Raw genomic sequence first — 13,228 nt, forward strand, 5'->3', positions numbered from 1 at the left:
AATTTGGAACCTCTTATTTATAATCTGAATTGATTCCAACCAATAGTCTCATCAAAATACTTTTCTTCTTTATTAAACCAATCAAACATTATATATTCAATTAGCAAAGCAATTACAACAAAAATAGTGTTGAAGATCTTGGCCTGCCCTAATGGTTGCAACTCTACCTATTGAAGCGAAGTCATGGGTTCGAATCATATTGATAACTTATACCAAATCTAAACAATAGACAATAGATTATAAGTTTTGCTTAGTAACGAGAATCTATGATCAGCTAACAACAATAACAAATCTGACCCGAATATCTTTACAGCATTGAACAATGTCAACCAATTGAGTCCTTTGTTCATTTTGCACCTGCGAAAGTGAAATAAAGCATGGTTGTTCAATTAGTTTCATGCTCCAAAGAACCATAGAATTAAAGACCATGTTCAAACCACCATGATATGAAAGCTGAAATTACATTTTCTGCAAGGAGGGCCTTTAGCTTGGGATTTCTTTGTATATTTGATCTTCTAAGCAGCTGTTTGGCAGCTAGATAAGCTTGAAGATATATAATCTGGAAATCAAAGCGTTGATCATATTATTATTAGCAGTTATTAGCCATTTCCAACGCAAATCCAGTATTTTTTTTCTACATTACACCAAACAAAATATGAAAAATAAAACTTCACATAAGTAAACGCTAAAACCAATATAGGATCTAGGAAGGGATGAAAACGACTACAAAAAGCAAAGAAAAACATAAAAAGTATAAAAAACATCAAATAACAACATAACATATAATTCTCCTAAATACAAATCTGTAGAAAACCATTGCAATCCAAATCCACTACTTAATTAGACACAATTGCATCAATGCTTCATTCTGAAATCTAATTATGCATACATACTTATCTTAAGCAAATAAACAAACTCAAACACAAATAATCGATTAGCACAAATTAATCAACTTTTATTACCATATTTATCATGTCGATGAAGAAAATTATAGACTAAGATTTCTAAATTTAATTTGTTTTCAGAGGAATATAAACAAGCATCTGACGAGCATATTAAAAACTATGAGAATATATGTATATAGCTCACCAATCGACTACCAAAGGTGTAATCTGGTACCGCAAGTAAATATATCAGTTGATCCATCGAGCAGTCCATCACGAAGACGAAGGCATCTGACGGCGGCAAATAGGGCAAGTGTTAGTCTTCTCCAGCCATCCTCCGATGCAGCCTCCGTGATATATATGAGAGCATGGCAAACGCTTGGCTTCGCAACCTATAGACATTTCATCCAAGCAAATTGAACATACCGAATCCGATTCTTTAACTCTTACATCCTCCAGATTTCCAATGAATTCCGATTTCGTAGGCTGTGCGTTCGGAGCATTCTCGGCACCGGCTTCCTCCGCGATAATCAAAGCTTCATCGTCGTCGCCCATCAAGAACAGATAAGGAACGAGCGACGGAGAAGAGGTAGACTGAGTAGAGCGATGGGAAGTCTCAATCCGACTCCTAAAAGCAGCAAGGTCGTCGGCGAGAAAACTTTCGAAATCATCGTCATCACCAAACAGCAGAGTAGAGAACAATCCTTCAGGTATACCGACCGTCGCCATTGTTGGAAACAAAAAGATTCACAATCAAAAGAGAAGATAATAAGAAGCTCTTGAGGGTTTACAGAAAGCTGAACAAATTGAGGCGAGAGCTACTTGCGAAGCAAGCTAAATTCCAGAAAACACTTCTAGGGTTTATTTGGGTTCCGAATCCTAAACAGACCAAATTAAAATTAACTAACAAATACGCAAACGGTGTCGTAGAAACTGTGGTTCTAGAAGTTAGAAAGAAACTACATGTCGTTTAAATGCAAATTTGCAATGACTTTCAACAGTCAAAACAAACTAATAGCCATGACCAACAAGGCTATATACAAGAAATATGTACATACAGTCTATTTTAATGGATTATATACTCAAGATATATTTATATACAAAAAAAAAAAATCAAGAACTAGTTTCCAATTTTAACACAATAAAGAAATTTATAGTAACAAATAAATTTTATTGTATGAAAAGAAGCAAAAGTGTAAAAATAATTTTTTTTTTGGGAAAGAATCATGGTTTAAAAATTTACAAATATATTTTAAAAAAAGTTTGTAAATATGAATTATGTGTTTTGTAAAATTTACAGTTAAAAGGGATTTGAGTTAATTTTTCAATCAAATATTACTTATAGTTTAGTTAATTTGTAAAGTCAGATCTTGTATTTTAAGTAATTTGTAAGTTAGTTTTTCAAACTGCTCCAAATCACTTTATTCTGGGGTAAATTTTCACGATAATATAATTTTTCACTGAAGTTCCTCATTTTGTAACGTGCACAAATAAAAAAACATCAGTTTATAAATTTTTAAACTATAAAGACCGTTTGCTGGTTGTCTTTGAAAAAAGACTGCTTTTTCAAAAAACAGAGATTATTTACTTTCGTAAAAAGCTATTTTTTAGCTGTAAAAGACAAACAGAAGTTGTCTAACCAAACACTTAAAACTCTATTTTTTAAAGTTAAAAGCAAACAGGAGATAAAAAGTAGGTAAACAAATACCCCTAAATTCATTAAACGTCTATTTATTGCATTTAGGCACACAAGTTTATCCAAAAATATTAGGTAAGATTTTTTTGTTTGGAAAATAAAATATTTTTCAGTGTTTGCCTATAACACTAAAAAACGAGAAGAAGTGCTGGTGGCTATTATTTTCAAAAGGGATAAGATGCAAAAGTACCTCTAACATTAACGGTCAAGAGTAATTTTACCATATTCTAAAAAAGAGAGTAATTTTACCATAACGTCTAAAATAGTGCATTTTTACCCCTAACGATGTCAAGTTGAATCAATTTCAGAAATCATTATAAAAGACATATATTTTGTTTCTTATTCTATACCAGTAGGTATTAGTTGGTTCTTAAAAAATCACATTTTTTTATGATTCAATAATAGAATTTGAGATTAATATTTTTAAATTCAACGAAATTTGGAATTCTTTTGTCCAACTCGTACAAAAATACAGTATATTTGTTTAATTTTTCTTTCAAAAAAATTCACGTCTATTCATATAATTGTTATCTATTACTAATAAATGATAAAATAATACATATGTTACATATGACACGATTCATAACTAAAAAAATATTTTGATGAATTATTTCTCAATTTAACCAAACCTGTCAATGTTGCATAATTAGAATGAATTTTCTTTATTGATTTCCATACTACCTACCACTAGGGCTGTAATCGAGCCGAGTCAAGCCGATCTTTGACCTGCTCAAGATCGGCTCGCTATAAAATTAACGCACCGGAACCCGAGTCAAGCTTGCTATAAAATTAACGAGCTCGAGCCCGAGCCCGAACCGAACTTCGAGCTTGTTTCGAGTTTAAAATCCTCTTTAGACTTGGTTCATTAAGAAAATTATCTAACTATGAATTATTTGTAAGTAAATCGTTAATTATATTTGTGAAGTTTGCTCGTAAATAACTCTTTAATTGTGTACATAAACAAGCTCACAAGCAAAGTTCGTAAATAAATAAACAAGATTCTTACAAGTAGTTCGTCTATTACTTATTTATTATGTTTGTGAACGAACTCATCTAATAGCAAATGAAATAATATTAAGTTTAGATATTTGTGAACTAAACTAATACAAAACTATATAGTTTTCTACAAAAACTAAAATTTGTTCATAAATGTTCTAATCGAGCTGTTCGCGAGCTTTCGAGCCGAGCTTTGGCCTGCCCAAGCTCGGCTCGTTTACGAAACGAGCCAATAAATCGTGATCACGAACGGTTCGTTTATAAATCTAGTCAAGTCAAGCCGAGCTTTTATCGAGCCGACTACTGAACTGCTCATAAGCGGTTCGGCTCATTTACAGTCCTACCTACCACTATTATCAGAAATTAATATAAAATTTGTGATTGAGCATTAACTATTAGTTTAGGTTTTTATTTCGATTAGTTCTATGACAGACTACACAAACATAAGGAAAAAGAACAGGCTTAATAGCACCCAACCCCCTAAACTTGTAACTTTTTTTCACCTGACCCCCTCAACTTAGGGGACAACCTCTCAACCCCCTCAACTCTATAAAAACATCACATACAGCCCCTTACACCCCTATGTTCGATCAAAATATTGACCCGTGTAGAAAACGCGCTTGACTGTTGACCTCACCAATGCCACATGTCATTTTTTATTAAATTTTTCCATTGAGACCCCTGCTCGACGAGCAAGCCCATTTGTGCTCGGCGAGCAACTACCAGAGATGGATTTCGATCAGAATTCTTTTACCAGAATGGAAAATTTTAATAAAAAAGTGACACGTGACATTGGTGTGGTCAACAGTCAAGCACGTTTTCTACACGGGGCAATATTTTGACCGAACATAGGGGTGTAAGGGGTTGTATGTGATGTTTTTGGAGAGTTGAGGAGATTGAGAGGTTGTCCCCTAAGTTGAAGGGGCCAGGTGAAAAAAATTTATAAGTTTAGGGGACTGGATGCCTATTAAGCCAAAAGAATAGTTTCCGAGAGATGACTTGGAACTGTTGAAAATCTGACAATGAACTACAGTTCTACACTTAAGACTTCTAGCAATACATTTCCTAAAATTGGGTCAAATTTCTCCTAGTAAAACAGCAAATAGAAAAACCATTGAAAGAGATATACTCCATAATGGAGAAGGATTTGTATGCTCTCTTTTTCTTTGGTTGATTAGGGAATTAAAGAGGTATTAGAACAAGATTATTAAAAGATGAGGAATAGATAGGTGTGAAGACGATATCAATGATGCAATACGCAAAGCTACATTCGGAAGTTTCAAAGAATCTTATTCATATTCCTCCCAATCTCAAATTATTTGATCGGCAAATATACCTAAAGAGCTACCCTTTTACCTAAAGCATTGTTGTTCAATTAGTTTTATGCTCCAAAAGAGGGCCTTTTAATTTTGGGATTTCTTTGTATATTTGATCTTCTAAGCAGCTGTTTGGTAGGCAGATAAGCTTGAAGATTGTATATAATCTGGAAACAAACTACTTGCTATTAATTAGGCATAATTGCATCAATGCTTCATTCAGAAATGTAATTATATACAAATACTCTTGTTTTCAACAAAATAAACAAATTAGCACAAATTAATCAACTTTTTAAACCATATTTATCATGTCAGATGAACAAGATTATATACTGAGATTTCTAAATTTAATTTAATTTTACGAGATCATGGCAAAGGATTGGCTTCTGAACCTAGACATTTCATCCAAGCAAATCGATTCTTTGACTCTTACATTCTCCATCTTTTCAATCAATTTCGATTTCGTAGCCTGTGCATTCGGGGAATTCTCGGCACTGGCTTCCTCCGCCATAATCATAGCTTCATCATCGTCGCCCATCAAGAACAGAAAAGGAAAGAGCGACCGAGAAGAGGTAGACTCAGTAGAGCGATGGGAAGTCTGAACGCGATCCCTAAAAGCAGCAAGATCGTCGGCGAGAAAACTTTCGAATTCATCGTTATCACCAAACAGCAGAGTAGAGAACAATCCTTCCATTGTTGGAAACAAGAAAGCTGAACAAATTGAGAAGCAAGATAAATTCCAGGAAACAGTTCCAGGGTTTATTTGCGTTCCCAATTCTAAACTGAACAAATTTTAGATACCGACACTGCTCATACGGTGTCGTAGAAACTACATGGTGTATTAATTGCAATTTCAACCGTCAAAACAAATTACAAGGGGTAAATTACACCCATGGCTACTGAAATTTACCCATTTAACATTATAGTCACTAAACTTCAATTCTTAACAGCATGGCCACTAAATTTTACACTTTTTAACACTGGTGATCACTCATCACCTCAAAATACCCCCTGACGGTCTCAAAATAAAAAATTTGAAGAGTTAATTATATTTTAAAGAACTTTAATTCTTAAAAAAAATTTGTTTTAAGGTCATTTAGGTGCTGTTTGGTTAGGAGAGAAAATGAATTTTTCGAAAGAGAAAACTCCAAAAAAGTGATTTTGGAAAATAAAAAATATGGTTTTATCGTAAATGTCGTTTTAAGCAACTTTAATTTTTGCTTATTTTCATTTTGAAGTCGTTAATGGTCATTTTGAAGAGTTAGTTAAAGTTGAGTAGCCACCCTAATAAATGTAAATTTTAGTGGCCATACAGTTAAGAATTGAAATTTAGTGGATACAATATTAATATTAAAATGGGCATGAATATAATTTACCCAAATTACAAGCCACAAGTCAATTTACAAGAATATGTATATATGGTATATTTTAAAGGATTAATTACTCAATACTAAACATACAGTTTGATCTCGCGAAACAGCAGCCATCACGCCTACCAGAACATCCGCCGCAGGGACCTCTTAGCTCCGACGCCAGCCCCGCTTCTCTCTCCACCGCCGCCGGTTGTGGGAGGTCGTCTGTCCTTCCGGCGCCTCGTGGGTGTCTGTGGGGGTTTTTAGATTTCGCACGGTCTGTTTCTCTCGTGCGTGGTTTTCGTTTTTGTCGATCTTGAGGGATCTTGCTCCACCGCTCCTCCCGCCGCCTCTGCCGCCGCCCGTCGGTTTCTGGTGTGCTATTGTAGCCGTCTCTCCGGTATAGGGCCCGCCGCCGGCCTCGATTTCACCGTCCTGTTTGGTGCCGTCTCTACCGTTTAGGTAGTCGGGTTAGTCGTTTCTTTACTGTTGTCTCTGATTGGTCTTAGTTGGAAATTGTTTGCTTTGTGGGTGTGGTTTGGTTGATTGGTTTGCCTTGGTTCTTGATCTGCTTAGTGTTGTTATCGATGGTCTGTGTATTGCTTTAGAGAATTGTTAGTCTGGTGTTTGGCCTTGGGTGAACTACTGTTTGGGGCTGCACTGGTTGTGTGGAGTGGCCTGTTTTTCTGTTTGTTGGCTTGCTGTCCGTCATTTCTATTTCTTAGTATTGCTGTTTAATTATGGCTGGTGTGGAGAAGGCATTAGGCAACTTGTCGTTGTCGGATGGTGAGGAGGAAGCCCTTGATCTTAGTGGGTCGTCATCTAATCCTATTGCTAAAAATGGAGGCCTAACCTTGATTGGTCGGTTCCTCACAGAGCGTTCTATTAATACTGTAACCATGAAGGCTAGATTGGCCACGATATGGAGGCCAGGCAGGGGAGTGGCTATATCAGAGCTTTCCAACAATAAACATGTCTTTGAATTTTACCATGCTATTGATTTGGCACGTGTAGTGGAAGGGGGCCCTTGGTCTTTTGATAATCATTTGCTTGTGGTTTCTCTCTGGAAAGATGAACCGTCACCTGACTTGGTTGAGCTGTATATTGCCGACTTTTGGGTTCAGATTTATGACTTGCCTATTGGGTCTATGTCGGAGGGAGCGGGTAGACAGATTGGGGACTTTATTGGTAAATTCCAGGCTTATGATATCAATAATAACACCAGGTTACGTAGGCAATTTATGAGACTAAGAGTCTCTATTGATATGAGGAAGCCATTAAAGAGGATGAAGAAAATCCGTAAAGGGAAGGAGGAGTGGGCTTATATTTCGTTCAAATATGAAAGATTAATCGTTTTGCTATATATGCGGGCTGTTGGGGCACACTGATAGATTTTGTGATAAGATCTTCACTTTGAAACCTGAGGAGATAACTAGGGAGTGGGGGGACTGGTTGTAGGCTCCTGTACGTAGGGACGGGGACGTGTTGAGTGTGAAGTGGCTGAGAGAACCGGGTAGTCAGGCTATGCCCTTTAATTCTGGGGGTGGACCTACTTTGGAAAACACTGTTAAAACCTTGAAAGCAGGGCAGTCGAGTGGGGGTAAGGAAGCCAGGAAGGAGAATATCCCTGGGGGACAGGAGGGGGCAAAGTTGAAGGGTAAAATGGTAGCAGGAACAGGGAACCCAATTATACAGCCAGTGCAGGAGGGGAGATAGTGAATATGGTTGTGGATAGTGATGATGAGGGACTTGAGTTGGCAGATGATCGCAAGCGTAGACGAGCAGGCCCGGATTCGATATCAGTCCAGGCGATTGTGAATAAGCTGCAGGGGAATGGGTCTGATCAGGTTCTTAATACTCCGAAGGGGATAGTTTCTACGAGCCAAGTAGATTCTTCTTCTTCTAATGACACAAAAGCGGCGAGGTCTGCGGAGCAAGCCCACCGAGGATTATGAATTGCCTAAGCTGGAACTGACGGGGGTTGGGGAACGCCCGGGCAGTTCGGTCTCTCGGTGAGCTTGTTAAGACAAGTAAGCCAAATTTGGTTTTCCTGATTGAAACTTTGGTTACTAATTCCTGTATTGATGGGCTAAAGAGGAAGTTTGGCTTTGAAGGTTCTTTTGCAGTCGATTGTAGAGGTAGGAGTGGGGGTATTGCCCTACTTTGGAGGAAGTCTGATATGGCTTCGGTGGTTTCTTTCTCTGATCACCATATTGAAGTTCAGATGCATGATGCTGAGAAGGGGGATTGGAGGTTGGTAGGCTTCTATGGACATTCTAACCGAGCCAATCATATGTGGTCCTGGAGTCTCCTGACTCAACTGTGCTCATGCTCGATTCTCCCTTTACTGGTTATTGGGGATTTTAACTGCATTCTTTCTGATTCAGAGAAGGTTGGGGGCCCAAGCTACCTTCAAGGGTTGATGCGCCGGTTCTAGGAGGCGGTGAAAGAGAATCTTTTGATTGATCTCCCTACACAGGGCAGTCAATTTACGTGGGAGAGGAGTCGGGGTTCTAGAATGTGGGTCAGGGAGAGGTTGGATAGGGCTATGGTCACCAGTGCCTGGGCGGATAGGTTCCCAACATATCGGCTCCGTACTCTAATCTCAGCTTATTCTGATCATGCACCCATCTTTTTAGTGTTCGATAATCCTGTTAGTAATGTGAGGCGTAATCACTTTCGCTTTGAACAAGAGTGGCTTTTAGATCCTGAGTTCAAGGTGTTGGTGAGAACCTGTTGGCTAAGTAGTAGCTGTCATAACCTTGATGCAAAGCTGGCTGCCTGTGCCAGCGACATGGAACAATGGGGAAAGAAGTACCGGTTGAGGTTTAGAAAGCAAATTGAGGGATGTAAGAAGAAGTTGGATAGGCTTGTGGATAGCAGTGTTCTGGCTGATGTGGTCAGTTTCCTTCAGGCCAAGAGTGAGTTGAATTCCCTACTTGATTCTGAAGCTATACATTGGCAACAAAGGGCTAAGAATTTCTGGCTACAGGAGGGGGATCAAAATACTAAGTTTTTCCATGCATGTGTCAAAGCTAGAAAGTAGAGGAACACCATTCGCCACCTTAAGGATGTGAACGGTTTGATAGTAGAAGGAGTACATGATATGGGGATTATTGCCAAAGCTTATTTCTCTGATCTGTTTGCTGGCCCTACTAGCCCGTGCTATGATGCTGTGGATGTTGAAACACCTTTCCACAAGATTTTGATTTGACAAAATCATCCATGATTAAGAGGCAATTAAATTTAAATGCTTTGATTTAATTGTACTAATGAGTTTGTTCAATATTGAGTGCAAATATATATATATATATATAAAGTAAGACAGGTTAAAAGTCAGCATAAAACCAAAGCTGAGTGAAATGGAACTCAGCATGGGAGAACAAAGAAGCTGAGTAGAGTAGAACATGCATCATAAGCTTCCTTCTAAATCACCCGAACAAAGCTGACCAAAGCAGAAGACTCCTTCTTGAGAAAACATACAGAACGGAGCTGACTAAGAAATACCTCAGCATGAAACTTGTACATTCGACAGAAATGAACGAAGCTGAGTTACAGTCAGAATAAGAATGAAGGATTCGTTGAAGAAGACAAAATCTGCCGATCCTCTGCACCAATAATTGAAACCTCAAAAATATAGAAGTCTAATTCCAAGAATCATGGGTCTATGGATTATTGGTAAAAGACAACTGACACAAAAGACAAGTCTGATGCAAGAAGACAAAGATCTGACGCCTGAAGCAAACAGAGAAAGGAAATGGCGGAACAGACTGAAGCTGACCAGAAGATGTCTGCTAAAAGAGTCGTTTTGGACTTAACGGCTAAATCACCTCAAATGATTTCAATCACCAGAAATTCATCTATAAAAGGACAATGGTGGTTCTTGGATAATATATAACTACAGAAGCAACAAAAAGAAAAATCCAAGAGAGAAAGATATTCAAAGCACTCAAAAACAAGAAAGATCTTACACCAACTTTTCTATTCTTTGTGTAAATGCTAGATTGATTGTCTATAATCATCTAAAGTGTTCTTTACCTGAAAAAGAACAAGTGTGTAATCAATAGTAATATTGAGAGGTATGTACTGAGTGCTTGGTTGTACGCATTCAGTGGTAGAAAAATCTAAGTACTGGGTTGTAGTGCTTAGTAGGAGTTGAGTAGACGAATAGAGGACGTACTCTTGCATACTCACTGCCTTGTAAAGGGTTTTGTGCTCTACCTTGAAAGAGCTCAGTATTGGATTGAAAATCCCAGGAGGAACTGGGGACTGGACGTAGGCAGAGAGGCCGAACCAGGATAAGTCGTGCTGAGTAACTTCTGAACTCTCTCTCAATATATATATATGTATGTGCATGTATTGTTAGTTATATTTACTCAGCTTATAAATTGTTAAAACTGAAACTGAGTAAATCTGAGTGCTGAGCTGGAAGCTGACCACAACAGTGTCAATTCCCAACTCACAAGTAAAGCAGTCTTAGTCAGCATCGTACTAAAACTGCCTTATTATACAATCAGCCGTGCTGACCAAAAGCTGAGCTGACTAACTCCTAAAATAACTTCAGGTCAGCATAATCAAAACGCAAAAAAAGTTATATTAGTTCCTAACCCCCCCTTGGAACTAATTACTAGGGACCAACAGTGGATACCCTTGTCCCTCTTGTCACGCCTGAAATGCAAGATGATCTGTCCTCCCCTTTTACTTTTGAAGAATTCAAGACTGCCATGTTTCAAATGCACCCTGATAAATCCCATGGCCCTGATGGGTTAAATCCGGGTTTCTTTCAACATTTTTGGGATCTCATTGGTCTTGAGATTGTTAATGCATGTAAGGGTTATTTGGCCCGCAAGGAATTCCCCCCACACCTAAATGACACAATAATTGTTCTTATCCCCAAAATTGATAGGCCTGAATGTATGAAGGATTTTCTCCATATTTCCCTGTGCAATGTGCTTTATAAATTGATTGCCAAGGTCCTAGCCAATAGGCTCAAGATTGTGTTACCTTTCATGGTATCTGAGTCTCAATCAGCTTTTGTCCCTGGCAGGTCTATCTCTGACAGCATTATGGTGGCCTTTGAGTCTTTACTCTTTATGAAGAGAAAGAATAGGGGTAGAATTGGTGAGGTGGCTTTAAAATTGGACATTAACAAGGCCTATGATAGGGTTGATTGGACCTTCCTGAGACTTGTTATGCAAAAATTAGGCTTTCCTGGGCTGTGGATTGATTGGATCATGTTATGCATTACTACTGTGGAGTACTCTGTGTCGATTAATGGTACATTTGTGGGCCCGATTAACCCTGGCAGGGGCCTGAGACAAGGTGATCCTCTATCGCCGTACCTTTTTATACTGTGTGCTGAAGTCTTATCTAACCTGATTACAAGGGCGACGAATGAGGGTTCCCTCCATGGGTGCCTCATTGCTAGGGGTGCGCCAACTATTACACACTTGTTTTTTTGCAGATGACAGCTTCCTGTTCTTCAGGGCTTCTATGGATGAGTGTAACAAAATTGGGATGATTCTATCTGAGTATGAGGCAGCTTCTGGTCAGGCTATCAACCTGCAAAAATCTGGAATTTTCTTTAGTCCGAATGTTGGCCTGGAACTGCGAAATGAGGTATGTAACTCTCTTCAAGTCTTTCATCCTCTGGATACTGGTCGCTATTTGGGTCTCCCTTCACTAATTGGGAAGTCCAAAGTGGCAATTTTTAGTTTCCTCAAAGATAGACTCAGGAAGAGGTTGAGTGTCTGGTCTTTTAGATTCATTTCTACTGCGGGTAAGGAAGTGCTAATTAAGGCGGTTGCTCAGGCTCTGCCAACTTTTTGTATGAGTGTTTTTAAACTACCTAAATCCCTTTACCTGGATCTGGAGAAGATAATGAATTCATTTTGGTGGGGTATGAAACCTGGGGGCAGGAGATCGATTCACTGGCAAAGTTGGGAAAGGCTTAGCAGGGATAAGAAAGAGGGAGGTTTGGGTTTTAGGAGCCTCCAAAAATTCAATCTTGCCTTATTAGGCAAACAGGCCTGGAAGTTGTTGGTTACTCCAAATTCTTTAGTGGGTAGAATGTTCAAAGCTAAATATTTCCCTAGAGACTCTTTTCTTTCCTCCAAATTGGGCAATAATCCTAGTTTTGTTTGGGGAGTGTTTGGAGAGCCATTGAGGTATTGAGACTGGGAGTTAGATGGAGAATTGGGGATGGTAAGTCAATATTTGTGTGGAAAGACCCATGGGTGAACACTGTGGCACCTTTTAGGATCCAGGGTGACGCTGTTATGCAGCAGGATGATACAAAAATGGCTGACCTGTTTATTCATGGTAGGAAAATCTATAGGATAGAGGGAAGGTGGAAGAGTTGTTGACCGAGGCAGATGCCAGAACTGTGTGTAGGATGGTGTTACCAACCAGAGAAGTAGAAGATGGACCAATGTGGAATTTTGCCAAAAATGGCATGTACACAAGTAAATCAGGGTATAGAGCGCTTTGTGATGGATATGGCAGTGAGAATCAGGATGATGGGTGGAGTAGAATTTGGAAGATGCATGTTCCTCCAAAAGTTAGAATCTTTGTTTGGAAGTTGGCCTCGGGTTGTGTGGTCACTAGACATAGATTGGCAGGGAGGGGGTTGTCAATCCCAACGTAGTGTCCCTTCTGTCACTCTGATACTGAGCATGACCATCACCTTTTTGTGGATTGTGTATACGCCCAAGAATGTTGGAACCTATCCGGGATCAATACGGATGTATTCCAACCTGATTATCTAACGTGTTCTATTTTGCAGGTACTCTTGTCCAATGATCAGGAAACCATAACCAAGATGGCAATGACGCTTTGGGCCATTTGGAATCAAAGGAATCAGATAGTCTGGGAGAGCAAAATCCAATTACCAGAAACGGCAATCTCTCTTACGGGTAACTACCTTGCTGCCTGGCGCCAGTCCCAGTTGAAGAAACTCCCTGTTGATGTCCGTCATCTTTCCAC

This window comes from Euphorbia lathyris, chromosome 2 (assembly GCF_963576675.1).
Source record: "Euphorbia lathyris chromosome 2, ddEupLath1.1, whole genome shotgun sequence".
NCBI lineage: Eukaryota > Viridiplantae > Streptophyta > Magnoliopsida > Malpighiales > Euphorbiaceae > Euphorbia > Euphorbia lathyris.